A 13,669-nucleotide genomic window follows, 5' to 3' on the forward strand; every position below is an offset into this window, starting at 1 on the left:
CCTAAGACGCCGATCAATTGCTTCGAACGTCTTCCTGTCGGGACACCTTAGTTCTGGAAATCTGTCTCGATACAAACGTACCACGCCACGGCTATTGCCCCGTGCTAATCCATACATCAAATGGGCATCTGCCAACCCCGCATTTGTAAACATTGCACTGACTTCAAAACCACGTTCGTGATGAACATTAACCTGTTGATGCTACGTACTGATGCGCTTGATGCTATTACTGTAGAGCAATGAGTCGTATGTCAACAGAAGCACCGAAGTCAACATTACCTTCCTTCAATTGGGCCAACTGGCGGTGAATCGAGGAAGTACAGTACATACTGACGAAACTAAAATGAGCTCTAACATGGAAATTAAGCGATTCCGGACACATGTCCACATAACATCTTTTCTTTATTTGTGTGTGAGGAATGTTTCCTGAAAGTTTGGCTTTACCTTTTTGTAACACCCTGTAGAAGTCGTTTGCATTGTCGATACTGAATACACGTCCGCCCCCGTTAGCTGAGTGGTCAGCGCGTCGGAATGCGACGCCAAGGGGCCGGGGTTGGATTCCCGAGATTTTCTCCGCTCGGGGACTAGTGTTGTGTTGTCCTCATCATTATTTCATCCCCATCTCCGGCAGGCAAGTCACCCAACGTGGCCGAACTTCCCCGAATGGAGGACTCCCGGCCCACAATGCCGATCGCTCATTTCCACTGAATACGCGACATGCAACGCCATCTTTGAGACAACCTTGTCGACATAAACTTGTTGACGTAAATAAAACTAACTGAGGCTGACATGTTGAGCTAAAGATGGCGTTACTTCAGTACTTGCGTGAAGTTCGTAACAGAATTTTGCACAATCGGGACAAAATTGGGTGTTGTCGGGATGTTGGGATAAGAAGGTCCAAAACAGTAACGGTCCCGATACATCGGGATGGCAAACCTACTATCATAGAACCAACTATTATCATTTTTTCTGTTAGTGTAACTGGCGTTATTGTTTTGCTCTCGCACTCTTGTCTATTTGTTGTTTACCCATAACGAATTTCGTGATTTTTAAAAATTTTATTCCATCTGCATTGTAGAGTGAAGCCGCCTACTGTCTATAATTTGTATGCTGCTGCTCTGTAATGACGCAATGACGCACGGAACGCGTAGAGTATTTCGTAACGAGAGGATGGGATGACCCGCGCTTTAAGGAAAAGTGCTAATTGGAATGGCGACTCCGTCTTTTTTTGCAGATATCGTAGACTGTCCTTCTGAATTTGGATAACACGATGCCAGAGGTCAAGAAATAGACCCCTGAATTTCTTTGTTCGCTCGTTTCAGTACAGCGAATATTGGTTGAACTGCATTGTATTAAACTTTGAAAGCACAAGGATAGCCTCCTTAAGTTTTTACAAACTACTACTGAAAAGTGTCGTTACTGATTTTCTAAACATTTTCATACGTCTTCATCATCTTCATCTTCTTTTCAAGTATTAGCCAGGAATAGCCTGTTACGTTATCCATCTCTGTCGGGGTCTACCTCTGTCTCTCCTCCCATGACACTTATAATTTCTTGCCCTTAAGGGAAGTCTCTCACTCACCATTCTTTGTAGATGTTCGTTCCATTTTCTTCTGTAATCTCGAATTTTATCACTGAGGCAAAAGATTTGCAGTTCTTCTCTAATATCTTGGTCTCTTAGCCTGTCTTCTCTTGTGCGACCTTTAACACCTCAAAGAAATTTCATTTCTCGTGCCTGAATCCGGTTTTCTTGCAGTGTGGGAACTGCAACAGTTTTGTAAAATTTAATTTGAGTGTCTTTCCTGGTTTTGTTTTTTAGGTTTCTGTTAATTGTTCCGCGCACCTGGCTGAATTTACTAAGCTTAGTTTCAATATCTCTGCTGTAGCCATATGTCATTTCACATCCGAGGTAACTGAAATGGTTTACTTGCTCTAAAATCTTCTGATCTATCTCTATTTTCGTTCTGATTGGTTCTTAACCCATGAAGTCCACTGTCTTAGTTTTTTCTTTGGAAATTTCCATGTTAAATTTTGCACTTATTTGTTTTAGGAATTATATTAGTTTCTGAAGGTCATCTTCCTTGTCTATTAGGATCACTGCATCATCAGCATATAGTAAATTATTTAAAAGAATGTTCCTGTCTAGGTAGATGCCTTTCTGATTTACACATATGTGTTATTTCATTAATGTAGATCTTGAACAAAGAGAATTGCAACAGCCTTGTCGTACCCCTTTGTTAGTTGGTATCTCATTAATTGTTTTACCATTTACATCTAGAGAGATACTTGTGTATTGATATAAACTTTTTATCGCATTTACTACATCTACGTTTTCCAAGTGTCCTGCCAATAAAACGTAGTCTTTGGTTAGCCTTCCGTACAACAATTTCTATTGTTCCTTTCAATTTAAGTTGTTCGTAATTATAATACCTAGATATTTAGTTGAATTTACGGCTTTTAGATCAGACTGATTTATCGTGTAACCATTGGGGTCGAAAGAGTAAGAGTTGGCCAAGGGACGCGGATAGGAAAGAAAACAGAAGGCTGACGCAAGTAAGTGGAAGTAATCGTCAGACTTAGCTAAGGGCCCATGCGGTTAATACGCACATATTCCCAAGACAGGAGCCCGCTGGGGAGACAACTCTTTGTCTGGAATCTCACCAACTGACCTGTCTGGCATGGGTGATCCTACTGGAAGCATAGCTCCCGCCAGCATAGCTCAGTAGATCACTGATACACATAAACTTCCCCGCCAACGCTAAGGAGGAGAATTTTCATATGTTATTGTTAAAAACACCTCCGAGAAATTGGCGGAGTTTGTTCACTGCGAGTCTTCAACACTTCGCTATTACGGTCAACTATAAATTTAACGTTATTAGTGTGGTGCTGTTTTTGTAACGCCGCATTAAATTTCTTATTTGGAAATTGGCGAAAACATTATCAGTTAGCCTTGTCAACGTACACCAATACCAAAAACTTTAAAATTTTCCCTAACAACATTATTTTGTTAAGGTTCTGATGAGTTTTATAATTTTCAATCATAATGCTCACGTTGTCAAAAATAAGATAAACAATGTATACAGAGGGGTCCAAAAATGTATCCACTGTTTAAAACTCCATAACTTGCAAACTAATTGACGAAGGTGTCTTATTTTTGGTCAAAGTGTAGCTTAAAGTCCAACTTAATCACTGTAGGTGTTCGAAATGGTCACCATTAACACCCACACACAAACGATGCCGCCGAACTGCAGCACGAACTACTGACTGCAACGTGTTCAGTTGGATATTTACACATGAATGTACGATGGATTCTCGAAGTTCATCCAATGTGCGTGGCTTTTGTCGACAGAGGGTCCCCACAGGTAAAAGTCCAGAGGAGTTAGGTCTGGGGAACGTGGTGGATACTCCACAGCACCTCTACGGCCTATCCATCTTCCTGGTAGATTTTCGTCGATATAGGCCCTAACACGATTTTGGTAGTGGGCTGGGGCACCATCTTGTTAAAAGTAACTCTTCCGTCTGCATACAAGTCTCGGATGGCAGGTAAAATGGATGTCTGAAGCTTCTGAAGGTACACCTCACCGGCAACTGTGCCGTCAAAGAAGAATGGCCGAATCAAGCACCGGTAAGACAACCCACACCACACATTTACTCCTGGCAAATTCACGACTTTGTCTACATGGAAGTTCGGATTTTCGGCGGCCCAGTAGATACTGTTGTGGCGATTTACTGTACCTCTGAGTTTGAACCGTGCCTCATCAGACCACACAGTCATCTCTGCAAACTCTTCATCGTTGCGCACCTTGTTAGTAAACTACTCGCAGTACTCCATTTACGATCTGGGTCGTCCTCGTTCATTGCGTGTAGCAATCGTGGGATGTATCACTTCCACTTTGCTGTCTTCAAAATTCGCTGAACACTTGAGCGACTCACTCCAGTTTCACGGGCACGCTGTCTCACAGACTTCTGTGGTGAGCGAGTGAATTGTTGCACACGACGAGAGTTAGCTGGACTTGTTACTGTTACAAGACGTCCACATCGTTGTTTGTCTACATCTTTAACACAGCCTTCGGCTTCAAATTTGTCTCGAATGCGACGAATCGTTAAACGTGTCGGTGGCTCTGTTTGACACTCATTTCGCCATTGCCGTTGAACCTCATTAATGTTTCCGTACTTAAAATACCACTTCAAAACTGACTTCCTTTCATCGAATGTAAGCCTTGCGCCAGCCATGTTTACTCGAGTAACTAGGTGCGACTCAGAACAAAACACTGATCATCTGGCGACTGTTATCTGACAAAACAAAACAACGCGATACAACGCGTGTGTGGCGATTGCCGCAACTACAAAGTATTACACTACCAAAGATGAGACAACACCGTCAATTAGTTTGCCAGTTATGGACTTTTAAACAGTGGATACATTTTTTTGGACCCCTCTGTAGTTTGCTTGCATTTAGTATTTGTCTCTGTCCGTTAGTACGCCAATGTGTCTCTGCCTGGACTTGGTTTAACTGTAGCTGTTCCTTCACGTTTCCGTTTCACAGTCACATCACCAGCAGTCTACTTGCGCAGTTTTAGAAGGGCTGAATTGTCCCTGATGGATGTGTTACTCTGTTGAAACACATTGCCCAATCCATGTTCAGAATCGCTGAGCTTTCTGCTGGTACTGCTTCTGTACTGACAACACAGTAATCCCCACAACCTTTAATACTGGCAAGGGGGGGGGGGGCACTTGATATCAGGTGGTCAATTACGCATTACATAGGGGTGTACGGATAGTCTTGATCAGATAATGTAGTTTTGCTCCCGCGTTTTCATTTCGTAAGTGTTAGAACGATACACGATATCGCCAGCAAAAAAGCTACCTTTTCTTCGGGTTTCGAATATACATCTACATAGATACTCTGCAAATCACATTTAAGTGCTTGGCAGAGGGTTCATAGAACCACCTTCACAATTATCTATTATACCAATCTTGTATAGCGCGCGGAAAGAACGAACACCTATGTATATCTGTACGTGCTCTGATTTCCCTTATTTTATCATGGTGATCGTTTCTCCCTATGTAGTTCGGTGTCAACAAAATATTTTAGCATTCGCAGGAGAAAGTTGGTGATTGGAATTTCCTTAGAAGATACCGCCGCAATGAAAAACGCCTTTGCTTTATTGATGTCTACCCCAAATCCTGTATCATTTCAGTGACTCTCTCTCCCCTATTTCGCGATGATACAAAACGTGTTGCCCTTCTTTGAACTTTTTCTATGTACTCCCATCAACCCTGTCTGGTAAGGATTTCACACCGCGCAGCAGTATTCTAAAAGAGAACGGACAAGCGTAGTGTAGGCAGTCTCCTTAGCAGATCTCTTACATTTTGTAAATGTCCGGCCAATAAAACTCAGTCTTTGGTTAGCCTTCCCCACAACATTTTCTATGTGTTCCTTCCAATTTAAGTTGTTCGTAATTGTAATTCCTAGGTATGTAGTTGAATTTACGGCCTTGACTCTTGACTGATTTATCGTGTAACCGAAATTTAACGGTTTCCTTTTAGCGCTCATGTAGATGACCTACACTTTTCGTTATTTAGGGCCAATTGCCAATTTTCGCACCACACGGATATCTTTTCTAAATCGTTTTGCATTTTTTTATCTTCTGCTGAATTTCCTAGATGATAAACGACAGCATCATCTGCAAACAACCTAAGACGGCTCTTCAGATTGTCTCCCAAATCGTTTACATAGATAAGGAAACAGCAAAGGGCCTGTAACACTACCTTGGGGAACACCAGAAATTACTTCTGTTTTACTGTATGACTTTCCGTCAATTACTAGGAACTGTGAGCTCTCTGACAGCATAGCTTAGACGATATTCCATAAGGATGCAATTTCACTACAAGCCGCTTGTGTGGTACAGTTTCAAAAACCTTCCAGAAATTGAGAAATACGGAATCGATCTGAAATCCCTTCAGTAGCACTCAACACTTCATGCGAGTAAAGAGCTAGTTGTGTTTCAATAGACTGTTTTCCTCGAGGTAATTCATAATGTTCGAACACAATATATGTTCCAAAATCCTGCTGCATATCGACGGTAACGATATGGGCCTGTAATTTAGTGGATTACTCATACTACCTTTCTTGAATATTGGTGTGACCTGTGCAACTTTCCAGTCGTTTGGTACGGATCTTTCGCCGAGCGAACAGTTGTATGTGATTGTTAAGTATGGAGCTAATGCATCAGCATACTCCGAAAGGAACCTAATTGATATACAGTCTGGATCAGAAGACTTGCTTTTATTAATTGTTTTAGGTTGCTTCACTACTCCGAGGATATTTACTTCTACGTTACTCATGTTGGCAGCTGTTCTTGATTCGAATTCTGGAGTGTTTACTTTGTCTTCTTCTGTGAAAGCATTTCGGAAGGCTGTGTTTAGCAAGTCTGCTTTGGCAGCAGTGTCTTCGATAGTATCCCCACTGGTATCGCACAGAGATGCCTCTTTTAATTCATTTGTCCGCGAAATACAATCGTAAAGTTAGTAAACTCCCGGACAGATTTAGTGGAAATTGACAGCGAAGCTGTTCTTGCATCAGTTAGAAGCTCACGAAAGAGTGTATGAAGGTTTCATTGATGAGTACCAAAAAAAAAAAAAAAAAAAAAATGGTTCAAATGGCTCTGAGCACTATGGGACTCAACTGCTGTGGTCATACGTCCCCTAGAACTTAGAGCTACTTAAACCTAACTAACCTAAGGACATCACACACATCCATGCACCAGGCAGGATGCAAACCTGCGACCGTAGCGGTCGTGCGGTTCCTTTAACCGCTCGGCCACTCCGGCAGGCCTGATGAGTACCATCTTACGGAAATACAAAAGGGAAGTTAGGTTAACTCCCGAGCTGAGTTCGTGGAAACTGACAGCGAAGCTTACATTCCTCATACTGGCCAGGCAGTGCTCCGAACTTCCCTTTAAATTTAAACCTGTGTTTATATCAATTAGAAGCTTAGGAAAAAAATGTATAAAGGTTTCATTGATGACTACCATCTTATGGAACCACTATGATTCCCATTCGTCCCGATTTTTTCGCGACAGTCCCGATTTTAAGAAAATGTCCGGTGGGCACAAAACATCTTTGGGAACAGCGAATTTCGTCTTACGTAGCATGACTTTTTTTTCATATTACTCCCTGTCCTGATAAAACACTTTCAAATGGTTCAAATGGCTCTGAGCATTTAGAACTACTTAAACCTAACTAACCTAAGGACGTCACACACATCCGTGCCCGAGGCAGGATTCGAACCTGCGACCGTAGCAGTCGCGAAACACTTTTTTCACGTAAAGTTTTGATTCGCTGGCGTTACGCTTCATTTTCCCGAAAAATCTAAACTGTATTGGATACAATATATCGATTTTTTCGGAAGCTCGATGGCAATCCAAAGATGTAAACAACTGCACGCGTTCTCTCGACTTCAGCGTGTTGTACCGTTGAATGGTAGTTTAACGTCTCCAGTGCTTGCGATAGTGACTTTGACATACTTTGTTTTAATATTACCTGAGTTAATCTTGGGCGTAATCATTGCAGGTTAACCAGTAAGACGCAGCGAGAATTCCGGTTTAGTAAAGGATACAAGGAGAGTGCTGAGCCCGAACAGTTTGTGATGCGAAATTTCCCTTTGGACATGGGACACGCGCCGACCTAGCAACTCGATTCAAGTCCAGAAAATATAAAACTGCGTATCAGATTATCTCTTCAAGATCAGAAATTGATAACTACTTATTGGTGAAGACAGTTTCAAACATGGATAAGTAACTGGATAAGCAACTTCGAGCGCAAGAAACCACGTTCTGCAGAACACAGAGTGATGAAGGATCAGAGTTTCACCACTGGCATAACCAGATCACCGATGAACAAGAAGTTCTCTTACTCGCGGACGAAACTCAAATTAATTCTCACGAACGTTATTGTGCCGTTTGCGGTATAACAAATAATGAAGGAACTGAAAGAAGCACAGTTCACCTCTGTGATGATAGAATCTTCCAGTCGCAAGGACTTCAAGCTGGTTTCCTTAGCGGCTAGATTTTACCATCTAAATAGAGGCATCGTAGTGAGAGTGTTTGAGTCTGTGAAATTTGGTGTCGAAAGTGCAGAGCATTTTACTTCATATCTCTTAGACGTTTTGAAAAATTGCAATCTAAAAAAACGGGTTGTAGTAGAATTGACTGACAACGCACCTGTCAATTATGGAGGAAAGAAAATGAAGGGTGGACGGGTAAAACGAACCTTTAAGATGGAAGAAAAGAATGAAAATAATGTAGTCGGAAATGCAATTCCAATATGTCAAGTTTATTAACTGTGAGTAAAATACACTGAACTGCCAAAGAAACTAGTACAGGCACACATATTCAAATACAGAGATATGTAAACAGGCAGAATACGGCGCTGCTGTCGGCAACGCCTATATACGACAAGATGTGTGGCGCAGTTGTCAGATCGGTTACTGCTGCTGCAATGGCAGGCTATCAAGATTTACGTGAGTTTATGAACGTGGTGTTACAGCCAGCGCACGAGTGATGGGTCGAGCATCTCCGAGGTTGCGATGAAGTGAGGATTTTCCAGTACGACCATTTCACGAGTGTACCGTGAATATCAGGAATCCGGTAAAACATCAAATCTCCGACATCGCTGCGGTCAGTAAAAAATATTGCAAGAACGGGACCAACGACGACTGAAGAGAATCATTCAACGTGACAGAAGTGCAATCCTTCCGCAAATTGCTGCAGATTTGAATGCTGGGCCATCAAGTGTCAGCGTGAGAACCATTCAACGAAACATCATCGATATGGCCTTCGGGTGCCGAAGGCCCGCTCCTAAACACATCAGATGAATTCGCAATTGCGAATAATGACTACCATCAGCTGTAGAATGGACTGACGACAGTGAAAATTTGTGCCGAACCGGTACTCGAACCCGGATTTCTCGCTAATCGCGAGCGGCCGTTTGGGCCTGGCCGTGAATCGTGCACGGATAGCCAAATGGTAGGGCGACCGCTCGCGAAAAGCGGGAAATTTCGTTTCGAATCCCGGTCCGGCGCAAATTTTCATTGTCGCCATTCCATTCTACAGATGATGGTAGTCATTATTCGCCATTGCGAATACATCTGATGCGTTTAGTAATGGCTGTGGACACCGCAGTGCATCGTCATCAGAATAACACTGGCACTGCAATATCGTATAGCGTTCATTCATGTCCATTGTGCATTCCGACAGACTTGGGCAATTCCAGGAGAACGATGGGATACCCCATACGTCCAGAACTGCTACAGAGTGGCTCCAGGAACACTCTTCTGAATTTAAACACTTCCGCTGGCCATTAAACTCCCCAGACACGAACATTATTGAGCATATCTGGGGTGCCTTGCGACGTGCTGCTCAGAAGATATCTCCACCCCGTCGTACTCCTACGGATTTATGGACAGTCCTGCAGGATTCATGGCGTCAATTCCCTACAGCACTACTTCAGACACTAGTCGAATCCATGCCACGTCACGTTGCGTCACTTCTGCGTGCTCGTGGGGGTCCTACACGATATTAGGCAGGTGTGGAAATTCCTTTGGCTCTTCAGAGTATGCAATATTAATTCTTTTACATAAAATGTAGTATGTTACTTTTCTAACATTCAATATAATTTAGTTATTTCTGCGTAAAGTAAATGACCCTACATAGCTCGCAGTGCATTCTTATAAACCAATTTCATTTCTTTAATCTAATGGAAACTCAACTTAGAAATATTTCATGGATTCACTCAACTGACTTCACGGCACTTGCAGAGCCTGTATGTACATTGTAACTTTGATCATAGACATAACTTTGATGTAAATAAACACAACATTCGACTACTTGGAGGACACTGAGAGTAGTGGGGCTGTGTATGGGCTAGTGAAACCTGTATCATTGCCAGATCTCGCTATGTAAACATCACATATCTCATCCATATCTCATTCAAGATCATCCCCTCCCCTCCAGCCTCCCTCTCCACAATCCCCCTCCTCCACTGATCTGGGCCAGTTGGGTGAGGTATAAATGGTGTGAAATTCAAAGGGGCATTATGCCATAGCTCAGAAAAGCTGGCGCAGAGTGTATGGTTGCCAAATTTCCCACGTATAGCATCTCATACCGACTATTATAAAATCCTGTGTATTTGGTCTTATGTTGATTACTATCATTTAAGACTCAAAGTAACCACCGGATTTCTATCTGTATCTTATTTACTATAACTTACGACCAAAATATGAGGTCAAAGTGAAAGAGAGACTTTGACATTACAGTGAATGTGTAAAATTAAAAAAAAAGTACATTTGATATAGGATTCATATACCAGAAAACACAGCAACACAGTGCTAATGCATAATTATAATTTTTTTAATGTTGTAACGAATTTGTTCTAGCGTTCTCAGTCTGTTAAAATACATACTATGTCACTATCAGGTTGCCTTAGAGGGTTCACACACCACAAGCTTATAGTAGACTTGTAAACAACGGTGGTAAATTTTAAGAAAGTCCTAGTATGAGTGTTTCTACAGACACATATGTACACACATTATAGGTCGCAAACAAGGCGCCACTAAATTAGACTAACATCCCACGTTTAAACAGTTGCCCACTTTTATGCATCTGCCACCTCCACTGGGATAGGACAGGAAAAATAATGACATCTTCATTGTAGACAAGCAAAAGTGCAGGAGGGTGTGTCCTGTGGCCTCCAGCTCCGTTTCACCACTGCTGTCGCTGCCACATGCGCAGTGTCGCTACTAGTTCAGTTACACTATTGGAGTGTGAGTGATGGCGCACAGGTCTGCTGTGGAACGAATGACTCCCACATATTGGAAGGCTGGAGAAGGGATCAGATGCATGCCCACCCACATCCAGCACCAGTAGCAGGACAGATAAGCAAGTGCTGGACTCTCATACCCCCAGCCAGACACTGCATCTCAAATGAAAGCAGGTACTCCGAGAACAATATGTAACTATAAAGAAAAACAAATCCAACTACAAAATTTATCCAGACAGTGCGAATGTAAGAACTTGCTTCCATCTTCGTGATGTACTAACTACATTCTGCATCCACTATCTGCTAAAAGTATGCGAACACCTACTAGTGGATATTAATATGGGATGTGTGGACCAGTGGAAACGTGATCTGTTAAATGGTTCAAATGGCTCTGAGCACTATGGGACTTAACATCTGTGGTCATCAGTCCCCTAGAACTTAGAACTACTTAAACCTAACTAACCTAAGGACATCACACACATCCATGCCTGAGGCAGGATTCGAACCTGCGACCGTAGCAGATCTGTTAAAAAAGAACTGTGAGTGGCAAGGCTAAGACATGCATTTATGACTGGCAATGCATTTTAAGTGCTTTGTTTTGAGGTAATGTTGGGTGATATTTTCTAGTAATCCAATAACGATGCAATAGTATTGTTACGCTGGAGCCAAGGTAGCCTCTGAGGGCTGGCAACCCATATTACACCATTATGCATGACAGTGAGTGCAAAAAACTGATATATATCATAAAAGTTCATTCGCACTTGATAGTATCTCCCACAAAAGTCAGGGACCTCCGATAGGAAGATAACTTTCCCTCTAACTCAGGGACCTCTGATAGGGCAATAAGCTTCCCCCGTTTAAGATCCGAAACGCTAACACTATCGCGCTAGCGTATTATGACAAGTAACCTGCATGTGATTTATAAGAACTTAAATGGGATCCCATGGAAGAAAGACAACGGCTTTTACATACAGTCGTTATGCGACAAGAATAGTACCGAAGATCAGATGCGTAAAACCCACATGCCACCGTATGATGTGTGCTAGAGAGTAGTTTCATCATTTAACCCACGTCCATACTCCATTCACGTGAAAAGAATAATTTCGGTAAAAACGCTTTATTAGCTCCAACTCCTCGTTGCGGTCATTTTGTGAGATTTCTCTGATTTTTTCAACAGTGGTACCTCTCCTTGATGTACAACACCTCACCATTGTGCTTACTATCTCACTCCCTTCCCAACCACTGCTTCCTTTTCATGTCCCTCGACTCTTATAACTGCCATCTGGTTTCTGTACAAATTGTAAATGGCCTTCCGCTCCCTGTAATTCACCCCTGCCACCTTTAGAATTTGAAAGAGAGTATTCCAGTCAACATTGTCAAAAGCTTTCTCTAAGTCTACAAATGCTAGAAACGTAGGTTTGCCTTTTATTAATCTAGCTTCTAAAATAAGTCGTAGGGTCAGTATTGCCTCACGTGTTCCCATATTTCAACGGAATCCAAACTGATCTTCCCCGAGGTCGGCTTCTACCAGTTTTTACATTCGTCTGTAAAGAATTCGCGTTAGTATTTTGCAGCCGTGACTTATTAAACTGATAGTTCGGTAATTTTCACATCTGTCAACGCCTGCTTTCTTTGGGATTGGAATTATTATATTCTTCTTGAAGTCTGAGGGTATTTCGCCTGTCTCATACATTTTGCTCACCAGATGGTAGAGTTTTGTCGGGACTGGCTCACCCAAGGCTGTCAGTAGTTCTAATGGAATGTTGTCTACTCCCGGGGCCTTGTTTCGATTTAGGTCTTTCAGTGCTCTATCAAACTCTTCACGCACTATATCTCCCATTTCATCTTCATCTACATCCTCTTCCATTTCTATAACATTGCCCTCAAGTACATCGCCCTTGTATAGACCCTCTATATACTCCTTCCACCTTTCTGCTTTCCCTTCTTTGCTTAGAACTGGGTTTCCATCTGAGCTCTTGATATTCATACAAGTGGTTCTCTTTTCTCCAAACCTCTCTTTAATTTTGCTGTAGGCAGTATCTATCTTACCCCTAGTGAGATAAGCCTCTACATCCTTACATTTGTCCTCTAGCCATCCCTGCTTAGCCATTTTGCACTTCCTGTCGATCTCATTTTTGAGACGTCTGTATTCCTTTCTGCCTGCTTCATTTACTGCATTTTTATATTTTCTCCTTTCGTCAATTAAATTCAATATTTCTTCTGTCACCCAAGGATTTCTACTAGCCCTCGTCTTTTTACCTACTTGATCCTGTGCTGCCTTCACTGCTTCATCCCTCAAAGCTACCCATTCTTCTTCTACTGTCTTTCTTTCCCCAATTCTTGTCAATTGTTCCCTTATGCTCTCCCTGAAACTCTGTACAACCTCTGGTTTAGTCAGTTTATCCAGGTCCTATCTCCTTAAATTCCCACCTTTTTGCAGTTTCTTCAGTTTTAATCTACAGTTCATAACCAATAGATTGTGGTCAGAGTCCACATCTGCCCCTGGAAATGTCTTACAGATTAAAACCTGGTTCCTAAATCTCTGTCTTACCATTATATAATCTATCTGATACCTTTTAGTATCTCCAGGCTTCTTCCATGTATACAACTGCAAACTACTAGTCCTCTATAAAAATGAACAGGACTTTCTTGTAGGAAATTTAATGTAGTTAAATTTTGTACTGATATACTTTCAACTGGAGGCCATGGTTTTCGAGTTATTCACGAAAAACGCTTACGAAGATAACTTTTCTACATTTTTATTGAATAGTTCGAAAACTACGGCATCAGCGAAAACGCGTCCCAGTACAGAATTAACTACATTAAATTTTCTACAAAAAAGTTATGT

The sequence above is a fragment of the Schistocerca piceifrons genome, chromosome 1 (assembly GCF_021461385.2).
Source record: "Schistocerca piceifrons isolate TAMUIC-IGC-003096 chromosome 1, iqSchPice1.1, whole genome shotgun sequence".
Taxonomy (NCBI): Eukaryota; Metazoa; Arthropoda; class Insecta; order Orthoptera; family Acrididae; genus Schistocerca; species Schistocerca piceifrons.